This window comes from Salvelinus alpinus, chromosome 12, assembly GCF_045679555.1.
Source record: "Salvelinus alpinus chromosome 12, SLU_Salpinus.1, whole genome shotgun sequence".
Classification (NCBI taxonomy): domain Eukaryota; kingdom Metazoa; phylum Chordata; class Actinopteri; order Salmoniformes; family Salmonidae; genus Salvelinus; species Salvelinus alpinus.
The window spans coordinates 18,414,827-18,439,275 of NC_092097.1; the positions used below are offsets into that span (position 1 = coordinate 18,414,827).

General features: G+C 44.9%; 1 protein-coding gene and 1 pseudogene across 7 annotated transcripts in view; both read left to right on the forward strand.

Annotated features, from left to right (window-relative positions):
* magi1b (membrane associated guanylate kinase, WW and PDZ domain containing 1b) overlaps positions 1-24,449 on the forward strand; it is a 211,485-nt gene that overhangs the window by 16,624 nt on the left and 170,412 nt on the right. The window lies entirely within an intron of this gene.
* LOC139536487 (glyoxalase domain-containing protein 4 pseudogene) lies at positions 8,077-24,442 on the forward strand (annotated as a pseudogene).

The following is a 24,449-nucleotide window of genomic DNA, read 5'->3' on the forward strand; positions in this document are numbered from 1 at the left end:
GTGGATGTATTTCAAGGCCTACCTTCAAACTCAGTGCCTCTTTGCTTGACATCATGGGAAAATCAAAAGAAATCAGCCAAGACCTCAGAAAAATTTATTGTAGACCTCCACTGGTTCATTCTTGGGCGCAATTTCCAAACGCATGAAGGTACCACATTCATCTGTACAAATAATAGTACGCAAGTATAAACACCATGGGACCATGCAGCTGTCATACCGCTCAGGAAGGAGACGCGTTCTGTCTCCTAGAGATGAATGTACTTTGGTGAGAAAAGTGCAAATCGATCCCTGAACATGTTTGGAGGAATGTTATGTTTGGAGGAAAATGGTGCTTGCAAGCTGAAGAACACTATCCCAACCGTGAAGCACGGGGGTCGCAGCATCATGTTGTGGGGGGGCTTTGCTGTAGGAGGGACTGGTGCACTTCAAAATAGATGGCATCATGAGGATGGAAAATTATGTGGATATATTGAAGCACCATCTGAAGACATCAGTCAGAAAGTTAAAGCTTGCTCGCGAATAGGTCTTCCAAATGGACAATGACCCCAAGCATACTTCTCACGTCACCCCGCTCCTCCGCTCTCTCCACTGGCTTCCAGTTGAAGCTCGCATCCGCTACAAGACCATGGTGCTTGCCTACGGAGCTGTGAGGGGAACGGCACCTCCGTACCTTCAGGCTCTGATCAGGCCCTACACCCAAACAAGGGCACTGCGTTCATCCACCTCTGGCCTGCTCGCCTCCCTACCTCTGAGGAAGTACAGTTCCCGCTCAGCCCAGTCAAAACTGTTCGCTGCTCTGGCACCCCAATGGTGGAACAAACTCCCTCACGACGCCAGGTCAGCGGAGTCAATCACCACCTTCCGGAGACACCTGAAACCCCACCTCTTTAAGGAATACCTAGGATAGGATAAAGTAATCCTTCTAACCCCCCCCCCCTTAAAAGAGTTAGATGCACTATTGTAAAGTGGTTGTTCCACTGGATATCATAAGGTGAATGCACCAATTTGTAAGTCGCTCTGGATAAGAGCGTCTGCTAAATGACTTAAATGTAATGTAAATGTAATACTTCCAAAGTTGTGGCAAAATGGTTTAAGGACAACAAAGTCGAGGTATTGGTGTGGCCATCACAAAGCCCTGACCTCAATCCTATAGAAAATTTGTTGGCAGAACTGAAAAAGTATGTGCGAGCAAGGAGGCCTACAAACCTGACTCAGTTACACCAGCTCTGTCAGGAGGAATTCACCCAACTTATTGTGGGAAGCTTGTGGAAGGGTACCTGAGACATTTAACCCAAGTTAAACAATTTAAAGGCAATGCTACCAAATACTAATTGAGTGTATGTAAACTTCTGACCCACTGGGAATGTGATGAAATAAATAATAGCTGAAATAAATCATTCTCTCTACTATTATTATGACATTTCACTTTCTTAAAATAAAGTGGTGATCTTAACTGACCTAAGACAGGACATTTTTACTCTGATTAAATGTCAGGAATTGTGAAACAGAGTTTAAATGTATTTGGCTAAGGTGTATGTAAACTTCTGACTTCAACTATACAGTAGGCTTTACATTAGTCCGTGACTCTGCCTACTAAGTACCTTAGACTTGCTCTGGAAAATATGCAGGCCATGTTCCTCTTAAAGCAGAGAGATGGCAGCCCAGCTTCACTAATCTATGAACACAGCTGAGGGAGGTGCAGGAGATTTGCATGTTAACCATGGATGAAAGTTGGTGTGCGTAATGGTGACTCTTGTAATCGTGACTGTATAGTCAGATTATATTTTATCCAGTGTTGCGCTCTGCTTTGCCTCGTTCCTTCTCTTGGTTATTACTAGGGGTTGGAACCAAAATGATTTTCCAATCGTTTAGTTTTGAACCACTTTTTTTTGTTCTGTTCCAACCAGCAAAATAAAGTTCTGAACTGGTTCGAACCCAAAAAAAGTAGCTGTTTATATTGTTCCTTTTTTAACCTGTGAATTTGACTGTTTTAAAAAAAACATTCAGCTAAATAAATTACTTTGTCATTCAGTGCAGATAGAGCAGGCAATCTAGTTGCTTATCTGCTTGATGGACAGACAAGTGTAGCCAACGGTGTGAGATGCGACTGAAATGTACAGGTGGGGAGAGAGCAATATACTTGAGGAGCAGGCTTGAAGCACTGGGCATCTTGTTATGACATGCATTATCTGAATTAGGACCACAGAATTACCTTTTTGTATTAATAAATCAAACGTGAAACATGATATCTAGGCCTATAGTATCCTTAACTAGTATTGAAAAAGTTGTTCCATTCTAATTAAAATGAATCGAAAGGACAGTAATTGTGACATTTAAGTGATAATGCCTGAGAAGCCGGTGTTTGGGGGATATATTGGCACGGGTGTTGTTAGGCCCGAGAATATATCTCCTCCAACCACCGGCTTCTCGGGCATAATCACTTTTATACAATGGGTTACCAACATATTCAAATAATGAGTAATATATTTTAATATTTTAATTTATTTTTATGAATTTATTCATACTATTTCATCTAGCTGGTCGTTCGTTCTATCGGTTCGGTTGCCAGAGGCATGACCCAGTCGTTCAGTCTTTTTGTTCTGTATCTATGGATGCGACCCTGTCGTTCATTCTAAATACTCCATTGCCATATTGTCTGGCAACGTTCTTAGCCCTTGCTAGCCAACTACGGCTAACTTACAGTCAAGGCAAACAGTGTAGCTAGAATAACAACGAAGTAGCTGCATTTGTTTAAGCTATTTTCTAGTGACATTTATTTGGATACAGCCATAACAATGAGCTAATGATGTGCGATTTCACCTGGCATAGTAAATGTGCTCTCTCGTCAGGACGCTTTTGTACAGAGGAGCTAGCCAACAACACCGCTAACACAATCACTTCAAACTGAAGCTGGAAAGACTTCAAACTAGCTTTACTTCGTCTCGTTTTACTTGTTTTCTATTGATAGTTCTTTGTATATATCAATAAAAATGATGCTGATTTCATGATTTTGACTGGCTTACTGTCTCCTCACTCCCGACACATTCATTACTATGGGATATCTGGAGATCGAATTTGAATATTGAAACAATGTTGCAAATGTCAGACAGACATCAAGGTTTTTACAAATCTCCTCTGTTAAACTAAATGGTAGTCTAAGAGAATGTCTAGATGCTTTTTATAGTGGAGATCAAGTTCATAAATTGCCTGGCTGGGCTGATGAGACAGTGGATTGCGCAGTCAGATGGAAGAGTAGGTATTTTAATGTCATAGATTTAGCCGTTGGTCTCGTGACCATTCAGGATTAGACCCACCAAATGTATAAGAAAGTATTATCACTATTATGCCAAATCAGATTGTTTAGTCCATTTGAGGGAGTTTAGCTCTTCGAGAGGAAGACAGAACACATCCATCCTTATTGTTTCCATCCGTCATGGCTGTCATGCAGCTCTTTACACAGTCCTGATGTAGGAGGATGAAGCGTGTGGACTGGACTAGGAGCAATTATACATGGGAAGCCATTCTTTCCCCAGAGGGAAAATCATTTCAAAGAAGCCAATGGTAGACTACTGGTTTTCCAAACAAATGATGTCATGCTTTTCAAACCAAAATATTACCATCGTAAAAGGAGTGGAGGAAAATGAACTGCTTTGTTCTTCCTGTCTGAAGTCCAGACTCTAGACCACAGGCTGCCCACTGTGTGTGGCCTAACTGCATGCAAATATCGTCCTGGCTTTGACCGTCTGCCCAAATTATTACCGGCCAAAAGTCACAAACAAGCTTATAAAATGGGTCTCTGCTCTGCTTTCATGTGTTTCTGTTCTACATTTATTCTGCATTCGTCTAACTTGGCTGATGGGTTTCATATTCACTGGTTTATTTCTAAGCTCTGGGTAGCTGGCCTCCATTTACCTCACCTCTGGAACGTAGCTTCAGACCGGTCCTCCACATAGCACCTTGGATGGAGTAGTCTAAATAGAGGGGATATGAGCATCCTCCTGGTCACTGTCGTGACTTTACTTTCATTATTCTGATGACTGTTAATTATCGAATCAACTAACTATGTTTAATTGTTACCCGATTTTAAATTAATCATGTAACAATTAACTCATTAGGAATTTGGAGCACCACGAGCGGTTGTTTTAAAGCGTTCCGATCTCACCAATTAAACTCGAAAGGTCTTTACCTATCACATCCATAAAACAGTCAACGTATTAATCAGAACCTCTTATCATATCATCATTCTGAACAGTCATCTTATTAATCATTACCTCTTATCATCATTCTGAATAGTCATTTTATTAATCATTATCACTTATCATATGATCATTCTGAACAGTCGTAACCTTCTTGGATCTGCAAAATCCCTAGCCTAGTGGACTGACAACATATGGCGGCTTGTTTCACACACACACACACACACACACACACACACACACACACACACACACACACACACACACACACACGGCTGAAGACGAGCGAGGGCAGAGAGAGACAGGATCTATTGTTGTGGTCTATTTATCCAGGTTTGTTCTGCCTAGCTAAACACTAGCTGTACCCAGGGATATTTCTGGCTACCTGCATACACAGACTGAGAGCTAAACACTAGCTGTACCCAGGGATATTTCTGGCTACCTGCATACACAGACTGAGAGCTAAACACTAGCTGTACCCAGGGATATTTCTGGCTACCTGCATACACAGACTGAGAGCTAAACACTAGCTGTACCCAGGGATATTTCTGGCTACCTGCATACACAGACTGAGAGCTAAACACTAGCTGTACCCAGGGATATTTCTGGCTACCTGCATACACAGACTGAGAGCTAAACACTAGCTGTACCCAGGGATATTTCTGGCTACCTGCATACACAGACTGAGAGCTAAACGGCCAGAGGTCAACGGTCACGCCTTTGTCACGAACCGGCTCAAAGCCCGTAACAAAAGGGAGACAACGTGGAGATAAGGAATAACAAAATATATTTATTAACTAAGTACAATATACAATGGTGTGTGTAATCAGTAATCAGTAGTGTGAGTGTTTTGCATGCATGAATGTGATAATGCAGGGTGTTGAAAGGTGCTAAAGCAAACAACCAAAAACCACTAAGATACACAACAAAATCTGTAAAGGTGTCTCTGCATGGAGAGAGTCTCTTCCATGAATGGGAAAGTGGTGTATTTATCCTATGACACAGCGGGCCCAGGTGTTTCCCATGTAGCTGACGACCCTCCCAACTCCGCCCACCGGCATCCTAATAAGGAAACAAGAACAAAGAGAGAATACGGCAGACAGAGTTGGAGGGTCGTCACACCTTGTTCAGACTACGTAGAGTTAGGAGACCTACGTTGATTATTAATCAAGGTCATTTTACAATGCTCTGTAGAAATGTGGTCCTAACATTTATTTGCATGAATAGCTAACATGTTACCTCGTATGGCATGTAGAAAATATTAATACATTAGACATCTTTTAATTAACCTCCAGCATGTATTCAGCTGCTGTCATTTATTTGTGGTTGGGACCATTTCAGACCTACTGTATTGAATGTGCTGGTATGATCTCTATGTCCGGTGGGGTTCTGGTATCAGTTGGTGTCAGTGTAGCTGTGCTAGGGCAACGCCTAGGTAACTCAGGCCTATCTGAAGAGTTTTACCACACTATATCAGGAGCTGAGATGGATCAGACAGTCAAAAACCACTCTGTACTGTGTGTGTGGTACAACAGCTCTGCTGGGCAGTTCAGTGTATGCACCCCTCTCCTCCCCTCTCTTCCTCTTGTCAGCTCTCCGTTGATCCGTGAAGGGAATGTGTTCTGTCAGAGCTCGTGTTGTGAGCTCTACAAAACACAGCTCCCTCTGAAGGTGTCTGTCTGCTTCCTTTCCCCTCACTTTGGTTGGCTGTGGGAGAAATGACAGGGTATAGGACCTGTGAGCTACTGAGGCACAGGATGACATGTGGGTAGAGTAGACATTTACTCAATTACACTCAACATTTACTATCTCTCCCTCTCTCGCACCTCCCTCTCTCTCTCTCTCTATGTGTGTGTCATGCTGGGAGTGTTTGGTGCATGCTGGGAATTGTATGTGTGAGTTGTCTGGAGTTAGATCGCCTGTTTTTTTTTCTCGTTTCCTTTTCTTGGTGGTTTGCCTTTTTTTTACGCATGATTAAGGTTATTTTTCTTTTTGTGGTTGAATTAAGTATATTGTATTTCTTGTCGGAATTTCCCTGGTTTTGGCGGGGATGGCGACCCACATGGGGACGCCATCCCTGTCACTTCGGCACAGCTTTAAGTGTGTTACTGAAGCCACTGTCACTGTGGAGGAGTTTCTGGTCGCCAAAGGAGAGGAGGTAGGCTTTGTAAACGTTGCTTATGCGTTGAATGTACCGTTGTTTATTCCCAATGAGCTCTTGGAGCGTGAGTTATTGCGGTTTGAGAAATTGGTAAGTTCTGTTGAGATTGTCCAGTTGGGTTGCAAACACCCGGCTCTGAAACAGGTTATGTCGTTTCAAACACCCGGCTCTGAAACAGGTTATGTTGTTTCAAACACCCGGCTCTGAAACAGGTTATGTCGTTTCAAACACCTGGCTCTGAAACAGGTTATGTCGTTTCAAACACCCGGCTCTGAAACAGGTTATGTCGTTTCAAACACCCGGCTCTGAAACAGGTTATGTCGTTTCAAACACCTGGCTCTGAAACAGGTTATGTCGTTTCAAACACCCGGCTCTGAAACAGGTTATGTCGTTTCAAACACCCGGCTCTGAAACAGGTTATGTCGTTTCAAACACCTGGCTCTGAAACAGGTTATGTCGTTTCAAACACCCGGCTCTGAAACAGGTTATGTCGTTTCAAACACCTGGCTCTGAAACAGGTTATGTCGTTTCAAACACCCGGCTCTGAAACAGGTTATGTCGTTTCAAACACCTGGCTCTGAAACAGGTTATGTCGTTTCAAACACCCGGCTCTGAAACAGGTTATGTCGTTTCAAACACCCGGCTCTGAAACAGGTTATGTCGTTTCAAACACCTGGCTCTGAAACAGGTTATGTCGTTTCAAACACCCGGCTCTGAAACAGGTTATGTCGTTTCAAACACCTGGCTCTGAAACAGGTTATGTCGTTTCAAACACCCGGCTCTGAAACAGGTTATGTCGTTTCAAACACCTGGCTCTGAAACAGGTTATGTCGTTTCAAACACCCGGCTCTGAAACAGGTTATGTCGTTTCAAACACCCGGCTCTGAAACAGGTTATGTCGTTTCAAACACCCGGCTCTGAAACAGGTTATGTCGTTTCAAACGCCCGGCTCTGAAACAGGTTATGTCGTTTCAAACGCCCGGCTCTGAAACAGGTTATGTTTCGGCGACAGGTGTTTGTTTTTGGACTCACCGGATCAGACTTTGGAGGTATTGTTTAAAGTCAAGTATGACAACAGACTGTATATGGCTTATGCTAGTACGGGTAGTCAACACTGTTTTGAGTGTGGGGATGTTGGCCATAAGCGACATGCTTGCCCGAAAAGGGAGAATGCGGAGGGAGGGACACGTGGTCCTCGTAACACCTGGGCCCACTGATGTAGGGAGAGGTGGGCCGACAGTGGTAGAGCAGCCACAAGCACCTGTTGCTGAGGAACAAGTTGTCCGTGTTGAGGGTACTGAGTTGCAGCTTGTACCAGAAGGGAACATAGTGTATGTTATGCAGCAGAAAAATATTGTTGTTGGAGGTAAGGATGGATTTTGGGAACCATTTCCCCAGACTGGTGAGATGCACAGTACGAGTGATGGGGTTCAGGTGGAGCTAGTCTCCCTGGTAGTGGAGGAGATGCCCGGTATGAGTGATGGGGTGCAAGTGGGGAGTGTTCAGAGGGATGTGGCTGAGGGGAGTGAGGGGTCTGTAGCCTCAGTTGAGGAGGATCAGGAGAAGGATATGGACATCTCTTTTGATACAATAGCAGCTGGTGACGACTCTATTTACAATCTAGAGGAGGTAAATGGGTTCCTGGATCAGACTTTTGGTAAATCTGTCAAATTGGCATATTTCTTTGATGTTGATAAGTTTGTGAGGTCAGCTGTGGTGTTACAGAAGACTGTGGGGTTAGATCAGTTGATTGTGAAGAAGCGTTTCCGCTTGAGGAAATGTGTTACTGCTGTTACGGCAGCAGAAGGTAGTGGGAAACGTGGTCAGGTTAAGAGAGAATTAAAACAATAATAATGATCATGCATCAGGGTGTTTTTTCTCGGTCTTGTTTCTCTACTGTTTTTCCTTTCTCTTTTCTATACAGCAATCAATTGCAAGGATTCTTAATCAACGTAGACAAACTGAGCGTGATATACAATCGTATAGTACACAGCAAACTCACATGGATTACATTGGCTTTGAGGCGAGCCTTGCATTTCATTTTCAAACTGGGTGACAGAAGCTAAACGGCCACCGTTTACCGAGATGTGCTCGGCATGAAGATTTTGCGTCGCAAAGAGTTTGAGGCAACTTGTAAGGGCCCTTATGATGGACAATGGAGCAAGAAAATGGTCGGCTTTGGGCCAGAGGATGATGACTTTGTGGATGAACTGATCTACAATTATGGTGTGGGAGAATATCGCAGAGGCAATGACTTCTTCGGTTTGACTCTGCAGTCTAGCAAGGCTGTCAGCAATGCTCAGCGGCTTGGTTGACCCCTCACTGAGGTTGGAAAGGGCCACTATCTGGCTGAGGCTTCTACCCGGTGGACAAAGAACAGCCTCCCAATGATACTGTACAGAAGGTGAATCCGGCAGGGTCTGACCTGCAGAAATCAATACACTGCTGCTCCTCCCTTCTGGGGATGAAGGTGAAAGAGAGCAATGAGGAGAAGAAGACTGCTGATGGGATTCACAGACACTCATTGTAAACTACAGCTTCACAACATTGTTGGGACAGTAGATCATGGGACAGCCTTCGGGACGATAGCATTCTCCTGTCCACGTGAGCAGTTGGCAGATCTTGAAGCCTTTTTAAAAACTGTATTTTTTTATTCCACCTTTTATTTAACCAGGTAGGCCAGTTGACAAGTTCTCATTTACAACTGCGCCCTGGCCAAGATAAAGCAAAGCAGTGCGACACAAACAACAGAGTTACTCATGGAATAAACAAGCGTACAGTCAATAACACAATAGAACACAATAGAACATCTGTACACAGTGTGTGCAAATAAAGTAAGGAGGTAAGGCAATAAATAGGCCAATAGTGGCGAAGTAATTCCAATTTAGCAATTTAATATATGCAGATGAGGATGTGCAAGTAGAAATACTAGTGTGCAAAAGAGCAGAAAAAAACTAAAGCAAATATGGGGATGAGGTAGGTAGGTGGTTTGGATGGGCTATTTACAGATGGGCTGTACAGCTGCAGCGATCGATAAGCTGCTCTGATAGCTGACACTTAAAGTTAGTGAGGGAGATATAAGACTCCAGCTTCAGTGATTTTTGCAATTCGTTCCAGTCATTGGCAGCAGAGAACTGGAAGGAAAGGCGGCCAAAGGAGGTGTTGGCTTTGGGGATGACCAGTGAGATATACCAGCTGGAGCGCGTGCTACGGGTGGGTGTTATCGTGATCAGTGAGCTGAGATAACGCAGAGCTTTATTTAGGAAAGACTTTTATAGATAACCTGGAGCCAGTGGGTTTGGCGACGAATATGTAGCGAGGGCCAGCCAATGAGAGCATACAGGTCGCAGTGGTGGGTAGTATATGGGGCTTTGGTGACAAAACGGATGGCACTGTGATAGACTACATCCAGTTTGCTGAGTAGAGTGCTGGAGGCTATTTTGTAAATGACATCGCCAAAGTCAAGGATTGGTAGGATAGTGAGTTTTACGAGGGTATGTTTGGCAGCATGAGTGAAGGAGGCTTTGTTGCGAAATAGGAAGTTGATTCTAGATTTAACTTTGGATTGGAGATGCTTAATGTGCATCTGGAAGGAGAGTTTACAGTCTAGCCAGACGCCTAGGTATTTATAGTTGTCCACATATTCTAAGTCAGAACCGTCTAGAGTAGTGATGCTAGTCAGGCAGGTGGGTGTGGGCAGCGATCGGTTGAAGACTATGCACTTCATTTTACTAGCATTTAAGAGCAGTTGGAGGCCACGGAAGGAGTGTTGTATGGCGTTGAAGCTCGTTTGGAGGTTTGTTAAGTGTCCAAAGAAGGGCCAGATGTATACAGAATGGTGTCGTCTACGTAGAGGTGGATCGGGGAATCACCCGCAGCAAGAGCGACATCATTGATATACAGTTGAAGTCGGAAGTTTACATACATACACTTAGGTTGGAGTCATTAAAACTCGTTTTTCAACCACCACACATTTCTTGTTAAAAACTATAGTTTTGGCAAGTCGGTTAGGACATCTACTGTGTGCATGACACAAGTAATTTTTCCAACAATTGTTTACAGACAGATTATTTCACTTTATCACAATTCCAGTGGGTCAGTTGACTGTGCCTTTAAACAGCTTGGAAAATTCCAGAAAATGATGTCATGGTTTCTCTCACCTCTCTCACCTCCTTCACTCACACACACTCACCTCTCACTCACACACTCACCTCTCTCACTCACACACTCACCTCTCTCTCTCTCTCACCTGTCTCTGTGTGTCAGTGGTGACACCACATCACCCTGCTCTTCTGTAGGACTGATCAGCCTCTCATTTCCTGTTTGCTGGAGAGGGGATTATTGCATTCTCACCTCCCCACAACCCTCTCTCTCCGTCTCACTCACACCCCTCTCTCTGTCTCACTCACACCCCTCTGTCTCACATACGTACCCCTCTCCCCCTCACTCACCACTCGCTCTCACACACTCACCCCCCTCTCTCTCTCTCTCTCACACACTCTCTCTCTCTTACTCACTCATCTCTCTCTTACTCACCTCACTCACCTCACCTCACTCACCTCTCTCTTACTCACCTCTCTCACTCAACCCCTTCTCTCTCACCTGTGTCAGTGGTGACACCACATCACCCTGCTCTTCTGTAGGACTGATCAGCCTCTCATTTCTTGTTTGCTGGAGAGGGGATTATTGCATTCCCCCCACATCACAATATGTTCCCCCATACCCACACTGCCTAGGTGTGCCCTGTTGTGATTGGTGGGTTGGTGTATTCATGCTAATGAGAGGCATCAGTGTCAGCAGAGGACAGCTACTGGGAGATTAGATTCTCTGCCACTGGGTGAGGAGTGGTGTGTGTTTGTGTCTGAGTGGTCGTGTGTGCGGTCCTGCAGGCTTTCTGTGTGATTGATGCAGTGCATCCTCAGTTGTGTCGGCTGCAGAACGTCGTCTGCATAATTGTTCCCTCCCGCCGTTTGGCGAGGAGCAGAGAATCCACACTGACACTACTGACAGGAGACTACAGTACTCCTCCTGCTCCCTCCTCTCTGCCTCCTCTCCGCTGTGCTTCCTAATAACTTTCAGACTTTTTTCATTTCTGATCTGTTTTCCAGCTAGCAGTATTCTGTACATCCTGTTTTTGGAGAGAGCAGTGGGAACTTGTTTTATTATTTATCAGCACAAGACATTTTTACACTTCAGTAATTTAGCAGACTCTCTTATCCAGAGCGACTTACAGTAAGTAAGTGCATCCAGTTTCATACTCAAGTCAAATCAATAACTTAGCTTTCCTTCCCTTGTTTGATAAAACAATGATGTTAATATGTTTCTATCCGGAGGCCAATTCACTTCTATTTGATGTTTGGAGGTAAGCCGCAATATCAACAACTTGACGTTAGCAGCTCAGAAACACTCTCATCCTCAGATGTAGTGTTAAGACAGTGCTGGGACTCAATGCCCAGCTCTGAGACAGTTTATTAGGCCTGCAATGCAGAGAAGCAGAGCGGAGGAAGGTTTTACAGACACTCTGGGTTTTAGTGATGTTTTCATGGACGATGCATTTTTGTTGGCAGTTCAGGTTGAGCAGAGCAGTCATAAAAAGTGAGCTGAAGTCTTGGCGATGGTGTTTTGTTTTGGGGCAAGGCAACCGTGTCTGTTCTTGGGCAAGGTTTTGGGCGAGTGAGTCCCATTTTGTGGTAGTGTCTGTTTTGGATTAGTCAGTTGTGTCTGTGGTAGAGTCTGTTGTTTGGGGAAGCCAGCGGTAAAGCAGTGGTTAATAGCTCATTAGTCATAGCGGGCTGGCACCCAAACACTATTGGAACAGATGGACACCCAGATCCCTGTGGAGGGAGCTGGAGCGGCCACAGTGGAATCCCACAGCCACACACACTTGGGACACTGGGCCACAGCTCAACTCCTCTCTCTAGGATTCACAATGTTTAGCCTAGATGTGGTTCTGCTTTGAACTGTAAACCATGGACTGCGAACTAACATGTTCAAATCTCATGTTTCAAACTGCTGCTGTGCGACATTGACAAGTGTGAGAGTTTAGCTGTGCACTGATTTGACTGGGTAAGAGAACCTGGCATATCCTCCCCCAGAGAAGCCCATCCCTGCGTGTTTTAACAGAGAGCTGGATCATGGATTTCTTACTGTAACTGGTACAGCAGCAGCTTCCTGGATACCCTCAGCCTCACTATCATGTTAATATTAAGGCAGGTTCTTTGTAAACGCTGTGCCCTCCCTGCCTTCATCACAACCAAATGCTTTAGATTCCTGCCCCTGTCCCAGACCTGCTCAGGCTCTGCTGTCTGACAGTCATTCAGGGTGCTTGCCTGTCTCTCTGCCTCTGGCTCAACTGTACTTCATCTCAGGAAGAAGGCCTTCTTACACTGAACCCTCCTGTTACTGATTGATCTTTGTTGACCGTAACGGAAGGGCATCTGTTTTGGCTCTTGTCGGCTCATCTCAATGCTGATGTGAAAGGGGTCGTGTGTGATGTATCACTGCAGTAGACAGTGACTTGACAATGGGGCAGTATACAGTGTGTGTGAGGGAACAGGGATGTGTGCTGTGAAGTATGTAGCATAGGATCTGATTACAGTGTGTGTCTGTGGCTAGTAATGCTCTCTCCCAGGGGGGGACTGGGAACAGAAATCGGCTCGGGCAGTTCTGAAACACTGGACCATTTTTTTTTCTTTCTTGAGGCCCCCATTTATTAGCCACAATTATCATTCTAGCACAAAAAATATCAAGTTAGACAGGCTCACTAGGCTAAAAATGGACCAGCCCATCTCCCTCGCTCTCTCCCTTCATCTCTCTTTCTCTCCATCTCTCTCTCTCTCCCTTAGTCTCTCTCTCTCTCTCTCTTCATCTCTCTTTCTCTCCCTTAGTCTCTCTCTCTCTCTTCATCTCTCTTTCTCTCCCTTAGTCTCTCTCTCTCTCTTCATCTCTCTTTCTCTCCCTTAGTCTCTCTCTCTCTCTCTCTCTCTCTCTCCATCTCTCTTTCTCTCCCTTAGTCTCTCTCTCTACCTGCTGATGATGACATTTCTCTCTTTTTGGGGAGGGGCGTTGTTTTATTTATCGAGACCATGATAGATCACTCTGACTTGCCTTCTTTACAGGTAATATATTTGAATCCCCATTCGAAGAATGCAAACTCTGTATTTAGGCTCCAGAGAGAGAACTGTACTGTCAACTACGGTTTGTTTACATTTTGCTTTTGCATACTCTTTCATTATTGGAGACTAGGGCCAGGAATTTCCAGGGACCTCAGCATTTGATGTTATCACAATACTTAGGTGCCGATACGATATGTATGGTGATTCATACATTTATATGTATTGCAATTCGATACTGTGATTTTATTGCAATTTTAAGTTCCAGACAGATTGCTCACTATGTGTCTGCTGCAGAGAGACGAGAGAGCATGATAAAATTTTGTTTTGATTAGTCAGGGAAATAAAAGTGCCGAAAGCCATTTGTCTCATTATTTACAAACAAGATGGAGAACAAGCTATAGGCTGAAAAATACCTGGCGCAGGTACAGCCGACTAGCTCTAGCTAACGCTATCTAACAGCAGCAGCTGTTTTTTTACAAATCGATAGTTGGAGTCAAACTATCGATGTTATAATGTTGCGATATGTAACTGTATCAATTATTTTCTCATCACTGTTGGAGACGACATCAAACAAACCATAACTGAATTTTGTTTATGTCCAAGCCTAAATGAGAAGCAGACTCTGACTGTGATGTCTGAGAATGGGAGACAGGCATGACCGGTCAGCTTTGATCTAGTCAATGGGATTTGGGAATAGGAGGAGGAACTGCGAACTTGCTTTTTATTAACTTTGATGTAGCAGGAGATCCAGAGTGGAGGAGACGGAGACGGATAGGTGGTTAAAGGGATAGAGAGCGGAAGAAAGAGTCAGGGCTATGCTACACATGCGATTGAACCTGCTCTGGAGGAATGTGGGTGGTCAGATGTCATCATCCACCAATGCAGACAATTTTAGCCTCTGGGCGGCCTAAGAGCTTTGGTTTCTCTCGGTGTGTGTGTGTGCACTTCCATAGTACTTTACACATGTCTAGTCATACAACTCTACATGACTTTTGAAGGATGGACAGACAGGAAAGGAAGTGACCTTTTTGACTGGCAATATTTATCCATTCTGCAGCGATACATTTCAAAGAGTTATGTACACAGTTAGATCAGTGAAAATGTATAAAATATGTTTGTCAGTTTGGCGATGCACCACCATGAAGTGTCAGAAATGTGTAGAATCAGATGCAATCTGGGTTCACAATCATAATGACTGTCAAAGTCATCAAGATATAGCCTAAATACACCATCTAAAAAAGAAAGTATGTGGACACACCTTCAAATGAGTGGATTCGGCTATTTCAGCCACAGCTATTTTGTCGTATGGTTATGCAAGGTTGTGATAACACGCAGCATTCCATCCTGCCTCCCATGCTGGAGAGAAAATGAGAGATTAGAGTCAAATTCATAGTGTTTATCTTCTTTTCATCTAACGGTCCCCTTCTCTCCACCCCCTCCCATATTTTTCCCTCTCTTCTCTCCATCTTCTGTGTTGCATGACCTATTGTGGGGGTCCTAAATGAGCTCTGGCCCATCCACATGGCTCAGACCCCTGTACCCCCTAGTGAACACGACAGAGCAAAGAGAACCACGCGCTCAGGAGGTTCCTCCCTTTTGCTCATTAGTACAGGTAGCCTGCCCTACCACAAGCCACAGCCACACACTACATACTGGGTTTGGCTCTGACTTGCCTGTCTGAGTTGCTGGGCAGCTGCAGTCTCTGGGAGGAAACTAGAGCAGCGTGGAGCCATATGGTGCCCCAGTGTGCTGTGCAGTCAGTGGAACAGGAGAATGTGATGTTGAGCAGGAATAACAGAGTGGACATGGAACAGCCAGCCAGGACTGGAGAGGGAGTATAACACTGATAAAGGATTATTTTTCTTTGTATTCATTCAGTCCAGGAACCTTGTGAAATGTCTGGGCTGGGGTGTGTTGGAATCCTGTCAGGATTGTGTTTATTAATGGACAGGACTGGAGTGGGGGTGTCCAGCTCCTCTAAAGGACAGTACATATCTTGCTGCAGGGTCTGGGCTCATGCAAGGATGAGCACCAACAACTGTCATACGCTTTGGTTTTTGTGCTCCATTGCGTTTGTACATTAATGTCAGTGTCAGATTCCCTCAGCATGATCAGCCGTCTGACCCCAATGAGACAACCGTGAGTGTGTACAGAGAGGGGTCAGCGGTTCAACGGTGTAGTCCTGAGACAGTGTGTCCTGCTGCAGTAATTGCATGTGTAAATGATCCCAGTGCTCTGGCCCCTTCTGGAGACATATCAGACAGGCAGAAGAGGGTCATTACACACAGCCGAGGAGCCCAGCAGACTGATGGAGTGGAAGATAGCATAGCTATCATTCTTGTCTTTGTGTGTCAAGATGTCTGTCCAAAGAAATAAGATGAGGGCTAGAATTAGTGGTCAGTGATGGTTATATACAGCTTCATGTACACATTGTACAGCAGTGTGTGTGTGGGGCGTGTCTCTCAATACCCCAGGGTCCCGCTGGAGACCCGCCTCCCGCCACGCCCCCCCCAGAGCTCTAGTTGCTATGATACTCTTAGGGGCAGGATTGATGTTAAAGATGGTAAAGGTGTCACCAGGCTTAATTGATGGCTGAGGAAAGCCGGCCCCAAGCCAGGCAGCGCATGCTATCACCAGAGGCACAGCACAAACAAATCAATCAATCAATCAATAGGCATCTCTCCAGCCTCTCCCCATCTCTTCCCCAAAGTGCACAAAGGGGTATTTCCCATAGAAAACAACCACATTGGAATACTCATCTATCCCGGTTGAAATGTAATTAGAAGATGTTTGAGAACGCAAATGTCATGCTTATCGATCAGAGAGTCAGCGCAAACGTTAGCCTACAGGCCAGTCCCTCAATTTAACAACTCATTAAAGAGTCTCATTAGAGGCTTGTACTGTTGTCTTCAGGGCAGAGACAGAGAGTTCTTAGTACAGTCATCTCGTCTGGCCTGGCCTGGTCTGGCCTGCATGCTTTTAGTCATTTACAGATCTCTAATGAACAGTGTGTGTTACTCTTGTTCCAGGCTGGGGTGAACAGTAGGTTGTATTGGAACTCATCTCTAACTCTTCACACCCTCTTACTTTTTCCACATTTTGTTGTGCTACAGCTAGAATTTACAGCTAGAACTGGCCTACACACAATATCCCATTAATGTCCAAGTGGAATTATGTTTTTAGAAATTATTACAAATTAAAAGCTGAAATGTCTTGATTAATAAGTATTCAAGACCTTTGTTATGGCAAGCCTAAATAAAAATGTGCTTAAGTCACAAAGTTGCATGGACTTAGTTAGTTATTAAAGTGACTATGCATAGATGACAACATAGAGAAGCAGTGGTGTAAAGAGGGGGGGGGGGGGTAATGCAAATAGTCTGGGTGGATATTTGACTAGATGTTCAGGAGTCTTATGGTTTTGGGGTAGAAGCTGTTTAGAAGCCTCTTGGACCTGGACTTGGCTTGCCGTGCGGTAGCAGAGAGCACAGTCTATGACTAGGGTAGTTGGAGAATTTTTAGGGCCTTCCTCTGGCGCCGCCTAGTATAGAGGTCCTGGATGGCAGGAAGCTTGGCCCCAATGATGTACTGGGCCGTTCGCACTACCCTCTGTAGTGCCTTTTGGTCGGGGGCTGAGCAGTTGCCATACCAGGCAGTGATGCAACCAGTCAGGATGCTCTCGATGGTGTAGCTGTAGAACCTTTTGAGCATCTGAGGACCCATGCCAAATCTTTTCAGTCTCCTGAGGGGGAAAAGGTTTTGTCTTGCCCTATTCACGACTGTCTTGGTGTGCTTGGACCATGGTCGTTTGTTGGTGATGGGGACACAAAGGATCTTGAAACTCTCAACCTGCTCCACTGCAGCCACGTTGGTTGAGAATGGGGGCGTGCTCGGTCCTCTTTTTCCTGTAGTCCACAATCATCTCCTTTGTCATGATCACGTTGAGGGAAAGGTTGTTGTCCTGGCACCACACGGCCAGGTCTCTGACCTCCTCCCTATAGGTTGTCTCATCGTTGTCGGTGATCAGGCCTACCACTGTTGTGTCATCGGCAAATGTAATGATGGTATTGCTGTCGTGCCTGACCGTGCAGTCATGAGTGATCAGGGAGTTAAGTAGGGGACTGAGCACGCACCCCTGAGGGGCCCCTGTGTTGAGGATTATCGTGGCGGATGTGTTGTTACCTACCCTTACCACCTGGGTGCGGCCCGTCAGGAAGTCCAGGATCCAGTTGCAGAGGGAGGTGTTTAGTCCCAGGGTCCTTAGCTTATTGATGATCTTTGAGGGAACTAGTGTGTTGAACGCTGAGCTGTAGTCAATGAATACCATTCTCACATGGGTGTTCCTTTTGTCCAGGTGGGAAAGGGCAGTGTGGAGTGCAATAGAGACTGCATCATATGTGGCTCTGTTGGGGCGGTATGCAAATTGGAGTGGGTCTAGAGTTTCTGGGATGATGGTGTTGATGTGAGCAATAACCAGCCTTTCAAAGCACTTCATGGCTACAGATGTGAGTGCTACGGGTCGGCAGTCATTTAGGCAGGTTAACTTTGTGTTCTTGGGCACAGGTACTATGGTGGTCTGCTTAAAACATATTGGTATTAGATTGGACAGGGAGATGTTGAAAATGTCAGTGAAGACACTTTCCAGTTGGTCAGCGCATGCTCGTAGCACACGTCCTGGTAATCTGTCTGGTCCTGCGGCCTTGTGAATGTTGACCTATTTAAAGGTCTTACTCACATCGGCTGCGGAGAGCGTAATCACACAGTCTTCCAGAACAGCTGGTCCTCTCATGCATGTTTCAGTGTTATTTTCCTTGAAGCGAGCATAGAAGTAGTTCAGCTTGTCTGAAGGATCTGGGCAGCTCTCGGCTGTGATTTATTTTGTAGTCTATAATGGTTTGCAAGCCCTGCCACATCCGACGAGTGTCAGAGCTGGTGTAGTATGATTCGATCTTAGTCCTGTATTGACACTTTGCCTGTTTGATGGTTCGTCGGAGGGCATAGTGGGATTCCTTATAAGCTTCCGGGTTAGTGTCCCGCTCCTTGAAAGCGGCAGCTCTAGCCTTTAGCTCAGTGCGGATGCTGCCTGTAATCCATGACTTCTGGTTGGGGTATGTACATACGGTCACTGTGGGGATGACGTCATCAATGCACTTATTGATGAAGCCAATGACAGATGTGGTGTACTCCTCAATGCCGTTGGAGGAATCCCGGAATGTTTTCCAGTCTGTGCTAGAAAAACAGTCCTGTAGCTTAGCATCTGCTTCATCTGACCACTTTTTTATTGATCTAGTCACTGGTGCTTCCTGCTTTAATTTTTGCTTGTAAGCAGGAATCTGGAGGATAGAATTATGGTCAGATTTGTCAAATGGAGGGCGAGGGAGAGCTCTGTATGCGTCTCTGTGTGTAGAGTAAAGGTGGTCCAGAGATCTTTTCACTCTGGTTGCCCATTTAACATGCTGATTAGAATTTTTTTCAAACGGATTTAAGTTTCCCTGGATTAAAGTCCCTGGCTACTAGGAGCGCCGCTTCGGGGTGAGCGTTTTCTTGTTTGCTTATGGCGGAATACAGCTCATTCAATGCTGTCTTAGTCCCAGCCTCTGACTGTGGTGGTATGTAAACAGCTACGAAGAATACAGATGAAAACTCTCAGTAGGTAGTGTGGTCTACAGCTTATCATGAGATACTCTACCTCAGTCGAGCAATAGCTCAAGACTTCCTTAGATATAGTGCACCAGCTGTTATTTACAAAAATACATAGTCGCCGCCCCTTGTCTTGCCAGACGCCGCTGTTCTATCCTGCAGGTACATCGTATAACCAGCCAGCTGTATGTTGATATTGTCGTCTTTCAGCCACGACTCCGTGAAGCATAAGATGTTAAATTTTTTAATTACCTGTTGTTAGTATAATCTTCCGCTTAACTCGTCGATTTTATTCTCCAAGGATTGCGCGTTTGCTAGCAGAATTGAGGGAAGTGGGGGTTTATTCAATCGCCTACGAATTCTCAGAAGGCTGCCCGCCCTTCGGCCCCTCTTTCTCCGTCTCCTCTTCACGCAGATGACGGCATCAGGGCCTGTTCCCGAGGAAGCAGTATATCCTTCCATTCGGGCTCGTCAGAGTCGTGAAAGAAAAAAAAGGATTATGCTAGTCCGTGGTGAGTAACCGCAGTCCTTTGTACATTATGTTCAAAATAAGTAAACAAGTAACTTACAAACATCCCAATTAATTAGTTTTTAGAATAAAAAAACAAACAAATTCCTTATTTACATAAGTATTCAAGTCCTTTTCTGTGATACTCGAAATTGAGCTCAGGTGCATCCTGTTTCCGTCATCTTTGAGATGTTTCTACAATTGATTGGAGTCCACCTGATTTTAAATTAAATTGATTGGAGGTGATTTGGAAAGGCACACACCTGTCTATATAAGGCCTCACAGTTGACAATGCATGTCAGAGAAAAAACCAAGCCATGAAATGGGTGACCGAAGAAAAAAAAGTATATATTTATATATACAGTGGGGAGAACAAGTATTTGATACACTGCCGATTTTGCAGGTTTTCCTACTTACAAAGCATGTAGAGGTCTGTTTTATCATAGGTACACTTCAACTGTGAGAGACGGAATCTAAAACAAAAATCCAGAAAATCACATTGTATGATTTTTAAGTAATTAATTAGCATTTTATTGCATGACATAAGTATTTGATCACCTACCAACCAGTAAGAATTCCGGCTCTCACAGACCTGTTAGTTTTTCTTTAAGAAGCCCTCCTGTTCTCCACTCATTACCTGTATTAACTGCACCTGTTTGAACTCGTTACCTGTATAAAAGACACCTGTCCACACACTCAATCAAACAGACTCCAACCTCTCCACAATGGCCAAGACCAGAGAGCTGTGTAAGGACATCAGGGATAAAATTGTAGACCTGCACAAGGCTGGGATGGGCTACAGGACAATAGGCAAGCAGCTTGGTGAGAAGGCAACAACTGCCTGACTGCCATTAGGTACCGAGATGAGATCCTCAGACCCCTTGTGAGACCATATGCTGACACATGCACATTTGTGGCCTGCTGGAGGTCATTTTCCAGGGCTCTGGCAGGCTCCTCCTTGCACAAAGGCGGAGGTAGCGGTCCTGCTGCTTGGTTGTTGCCCTCCTACGGCCTCCTCCACGTCTCCTGATGTACTGGCCTGTCTCCTGGTAGCGCCTCCATGCTCTGGACACTACGCTGACAGACACAGCAAACCTTCTTGCCACAGCTCGCATTGATGTGCCATCCTGGATGAGCTGCATTACCTGAGCCACTTGTGTGGGTTGTAGACTCCGTCTCATGCTACCACTAGAGTGAAAGCACCGCCAGCATTCAAAAGTGACCAAAACATCAGCCAGGAAGCATAGGAACTGAGAAGTGGTCACCACCTGCAGAACCACTCTTTTTTTGAGGGTGTCTTGCTAATTGCCTATAATTTCCACCTGTTGTCTATTCCATTTGCACAACAGCATGTGAAATATATTGTCAATCAGTGTTGCTTCCTAAGTGGACAGTTTGATTTCACAGAATTGTGATTGACTTGGAGTTACATTGTGTTGTTTAAGTGTTCCCTTTATTTTTTTGAGCAGTGTATAACAAGCCACAGCCACATGACTCATCGTCTGTTTTTTCTACACAATGATGTGAACTTTGATATCAAATTGTGTATTGTTTTCTTGAGCTTTTATTGTGTCAGATTTAAATAAAAAATCCAGTCTTCTGGGACGGGAGAAAATCCTGTTTGAGTCCAGAGTAAGAATGCTGCGTAAGGCCAATGGAGAAAGTATTACCTGAGAATTAGATTTCAAGCCTCACCGGAGAGCATGGTGAAATCCCTGGCCAGTCGTGTTGTTGTGAGCTTGTGCCTCGTCCTGAGATTGGCTGAAAGGCTGGCTGCCTGTCTTCATGAATATGGTGTGTGCATCAAATCATGTGATGTTCACATGGGTCACATTTTTGGAACAGTGTATTTCAGGAGATCCCTATATGCATACACACACAAAATGCAGATAAAACAAGGCTACATTTTATGTATACATCTTGGTTGCCATTTGTAAAATATATTGATCACATGACTGTATGTTGACCACAATTTAAACAGTAGTGCTCTCTAGTCAATAGAGGCATTGTGTGCTTTATAAGGGCATCTGAGGGCATGAGATAATCACGTTGGAACAAGGTGGAATCCTATTAAACCGGTTCCGACACTCAACACGTGGCAGGGGCTGTACCTTTTGTGTGTGTCTCTTCACAGTCCCCGTTGTTCCATAAGGTGTATTTGTACTTTTTTTTTTACCTGACAGGTAACTGATGCAAGCAGTACAGATGTGGAATAGAGTTCCATGTAGTCATGGCTCTATGTAGTACTGTGCACCTTCCATAGTCTGTTCTGGATGTGGGGACTGTGAAGATACCTCTGGCATGTCTTGTGGGGTATACATTCATCTTGTCAACACCTCTTACAAAAACAAGGCGTGATGAAGTCAATCTCTCTTCCACTTTAAGCCATGAGATATTGACATGCATGTCATTAATGTTAGCTCTCCGTGTACTTTTAAGGGCCAGCCGTGCTGCCCTGTTCTGAGCCAACTGCAATTTTTCCTATGTTCATCTTTGTGGCTTCTGACCACACTACTGAACAGTAGTCTAGGTGTGACAAAACTAGGGCCTGTAGGACCTGCCTTGTTGATAGTGTTGTTAAGGCAGAGCAGCGCTCTATTATGGACAGACTTCTCCCTATCTTAGCTGCTGTTGTATCAATATGTTCTGACCATGACAGTTTACAATACAGGGTTACTCCAAGCAGTTTAGTCACCTCAACTTGCTCAATTTCCACATTATTCATTACGAGATGTAGTTGAGGTTCAGGGTCTAGTGAATGATTTGTCCCAAATACAATGCGTTTAGTTTTGGAAATATTTAGGATTAACTAATTCCTTGCTACCCATTCTGAAACTAACTACAGCTCTTTGTTAAGTGTTGCAGTCATTTCAGTTGCTGTAGTAGCTGACATGTATAGTGTTGAGGCATCCAGATACATAGACACACTTTACTCAAAGCCAGTGGCATGTCATTAGTAAAGATTGAAAAAGCAAGGGGCCTAAACAGCTACCCTGGGGAATTCCTGATTCTACCTGGATTATATTTGAGAAGCTTCTATTAAAGAACACCCTCTGTGTTCTGTTAGACAAGTAACTATTTATCCATATTATAGCAGCTGGTGTAAAGCCATAACACAAGTTTTTCCAGCAGCAGACTATGGTCAATAAGGCTGCACTGAAGTCTAACAAGACAGCCCCCACAATCATTATCAATCTCTCTCAGCCAATCATCAGTGCTGTGCTTGTTGAGTGTCGTTCCCTATAAGCGTGCTGAAAGTCTGTTGTCAATTTGTTTACTGTGAAATAGGATTGTATCCATATTTTTCAGGAAGTTTACTAAGGGTTGGTAACAGGCTGATTGGTTGGCTATTTGAGCCAGTAAAGGGGGCTTTACTATTCTTTGGTAGCGGAATGAGTTTAGCTTTCCTCCAGGCCTGATGGCACACACTTTCTAAACTCAGCAAACTCCCTTTTTCAGGAACCTGTCTTTCATAGATAATTCGTAAAAATCCAAGTAAATCCACAGATCTTCTTTGTAAAGGGTTTTAACACTGTTTCCCATGCTTGTTCAATGAACCATAAACAATAAATGAACATGCACGGTGGTTAAGATCCTAACAGCTTAGGTAGGCAAATAAGGTCACAGTTAAGAAAACTTAGGACACTAAAGAGGCCTTTCTACTGACTCCCAAAAACATCCAAAGAAAGTTCCCCAAGGTGCCTGCTCATTTGTGTGAACGTGCCTTAGGCATGCTACAAGGAGGCATGAGGACTGCAGATGTGGCCAGGGCAATAAATTGCAACGTCCGTACTGTGAGACGCCTAAGACAGCGCTACAGGGAGACAGGACGGACAACTGATTATCCTCGCAGTGACAGACCACGTGTAACAACACCTGCACAGGATCGGTACATCCGAACATCACGCCTGCGGGACAGGTATAGGATGGCAACAACAACTGCCTGAGTTACACCAGGAACGCACAATCCCTCCATCAGTGCTCAGACTGTCTGCAATAGGCTGAGAGGCTGGACTGAGGGCTTGTAGGCCTGTTGTAAGGCAGGTATTCACCAGACATCACCGGCAACAACGTAGCCTATAGGCACAAACCACTGTCGCTGTACCAGACAGGACTGGCAAAAAGTGCTTGATGAGAGCCAGTCAATATTTAAATCACCCAGACACAATACTGCTCTGTTGATATCACCTAATATTATCAAGCATTTCATACATATTATCCAGATACTGACTGTTAGCACTTGGTGGTCTATAGCAGCTTCCCATAAGAATGGGCTTAAGGTGAGGCAGATGAACCTGTAGTCATGGGACACATCATCCCAGACACCCTGGACCCACTCCAATTTGCATTCCGCCCCAACAGATCCACAGAGGATGCAATCTCAATTGCACTCCACACTGCCCTCTCCCACCTAGAAAAGAGGAATAGCTATGTGAGGAGGCTGTTTGACTACAGCTCAGTGTTCAACACCAAAGTGCCCTCCAAGCTCATCACCAGGCTCGGGACCCTGGGACTGAACACCTCCCTCTGCAACTGGATCCTGGACTTCCCCAGGTGGTATGAGTAGGCAATAACATGGTAGCTCCTGTACTCCCTGTTCACCCATGACGGTGTGGCCACGTATGACACCATCAAGTTTGCTGATGACACGACGGGGGTAGGCCTGATTACCAACGGCGATGAGACGGCCTACAGGGAGGAGGTCAGAGACCTGGCAGTGTTGTGCCAGGACGACAACTTCTCCCTCAACGTCACCAAGACCAAGGAGCTATTCGGGTGGGTGCATACCCCTATCCACATCGACGGGGCCGCAGTGCTCTCTTAGAAAAAAA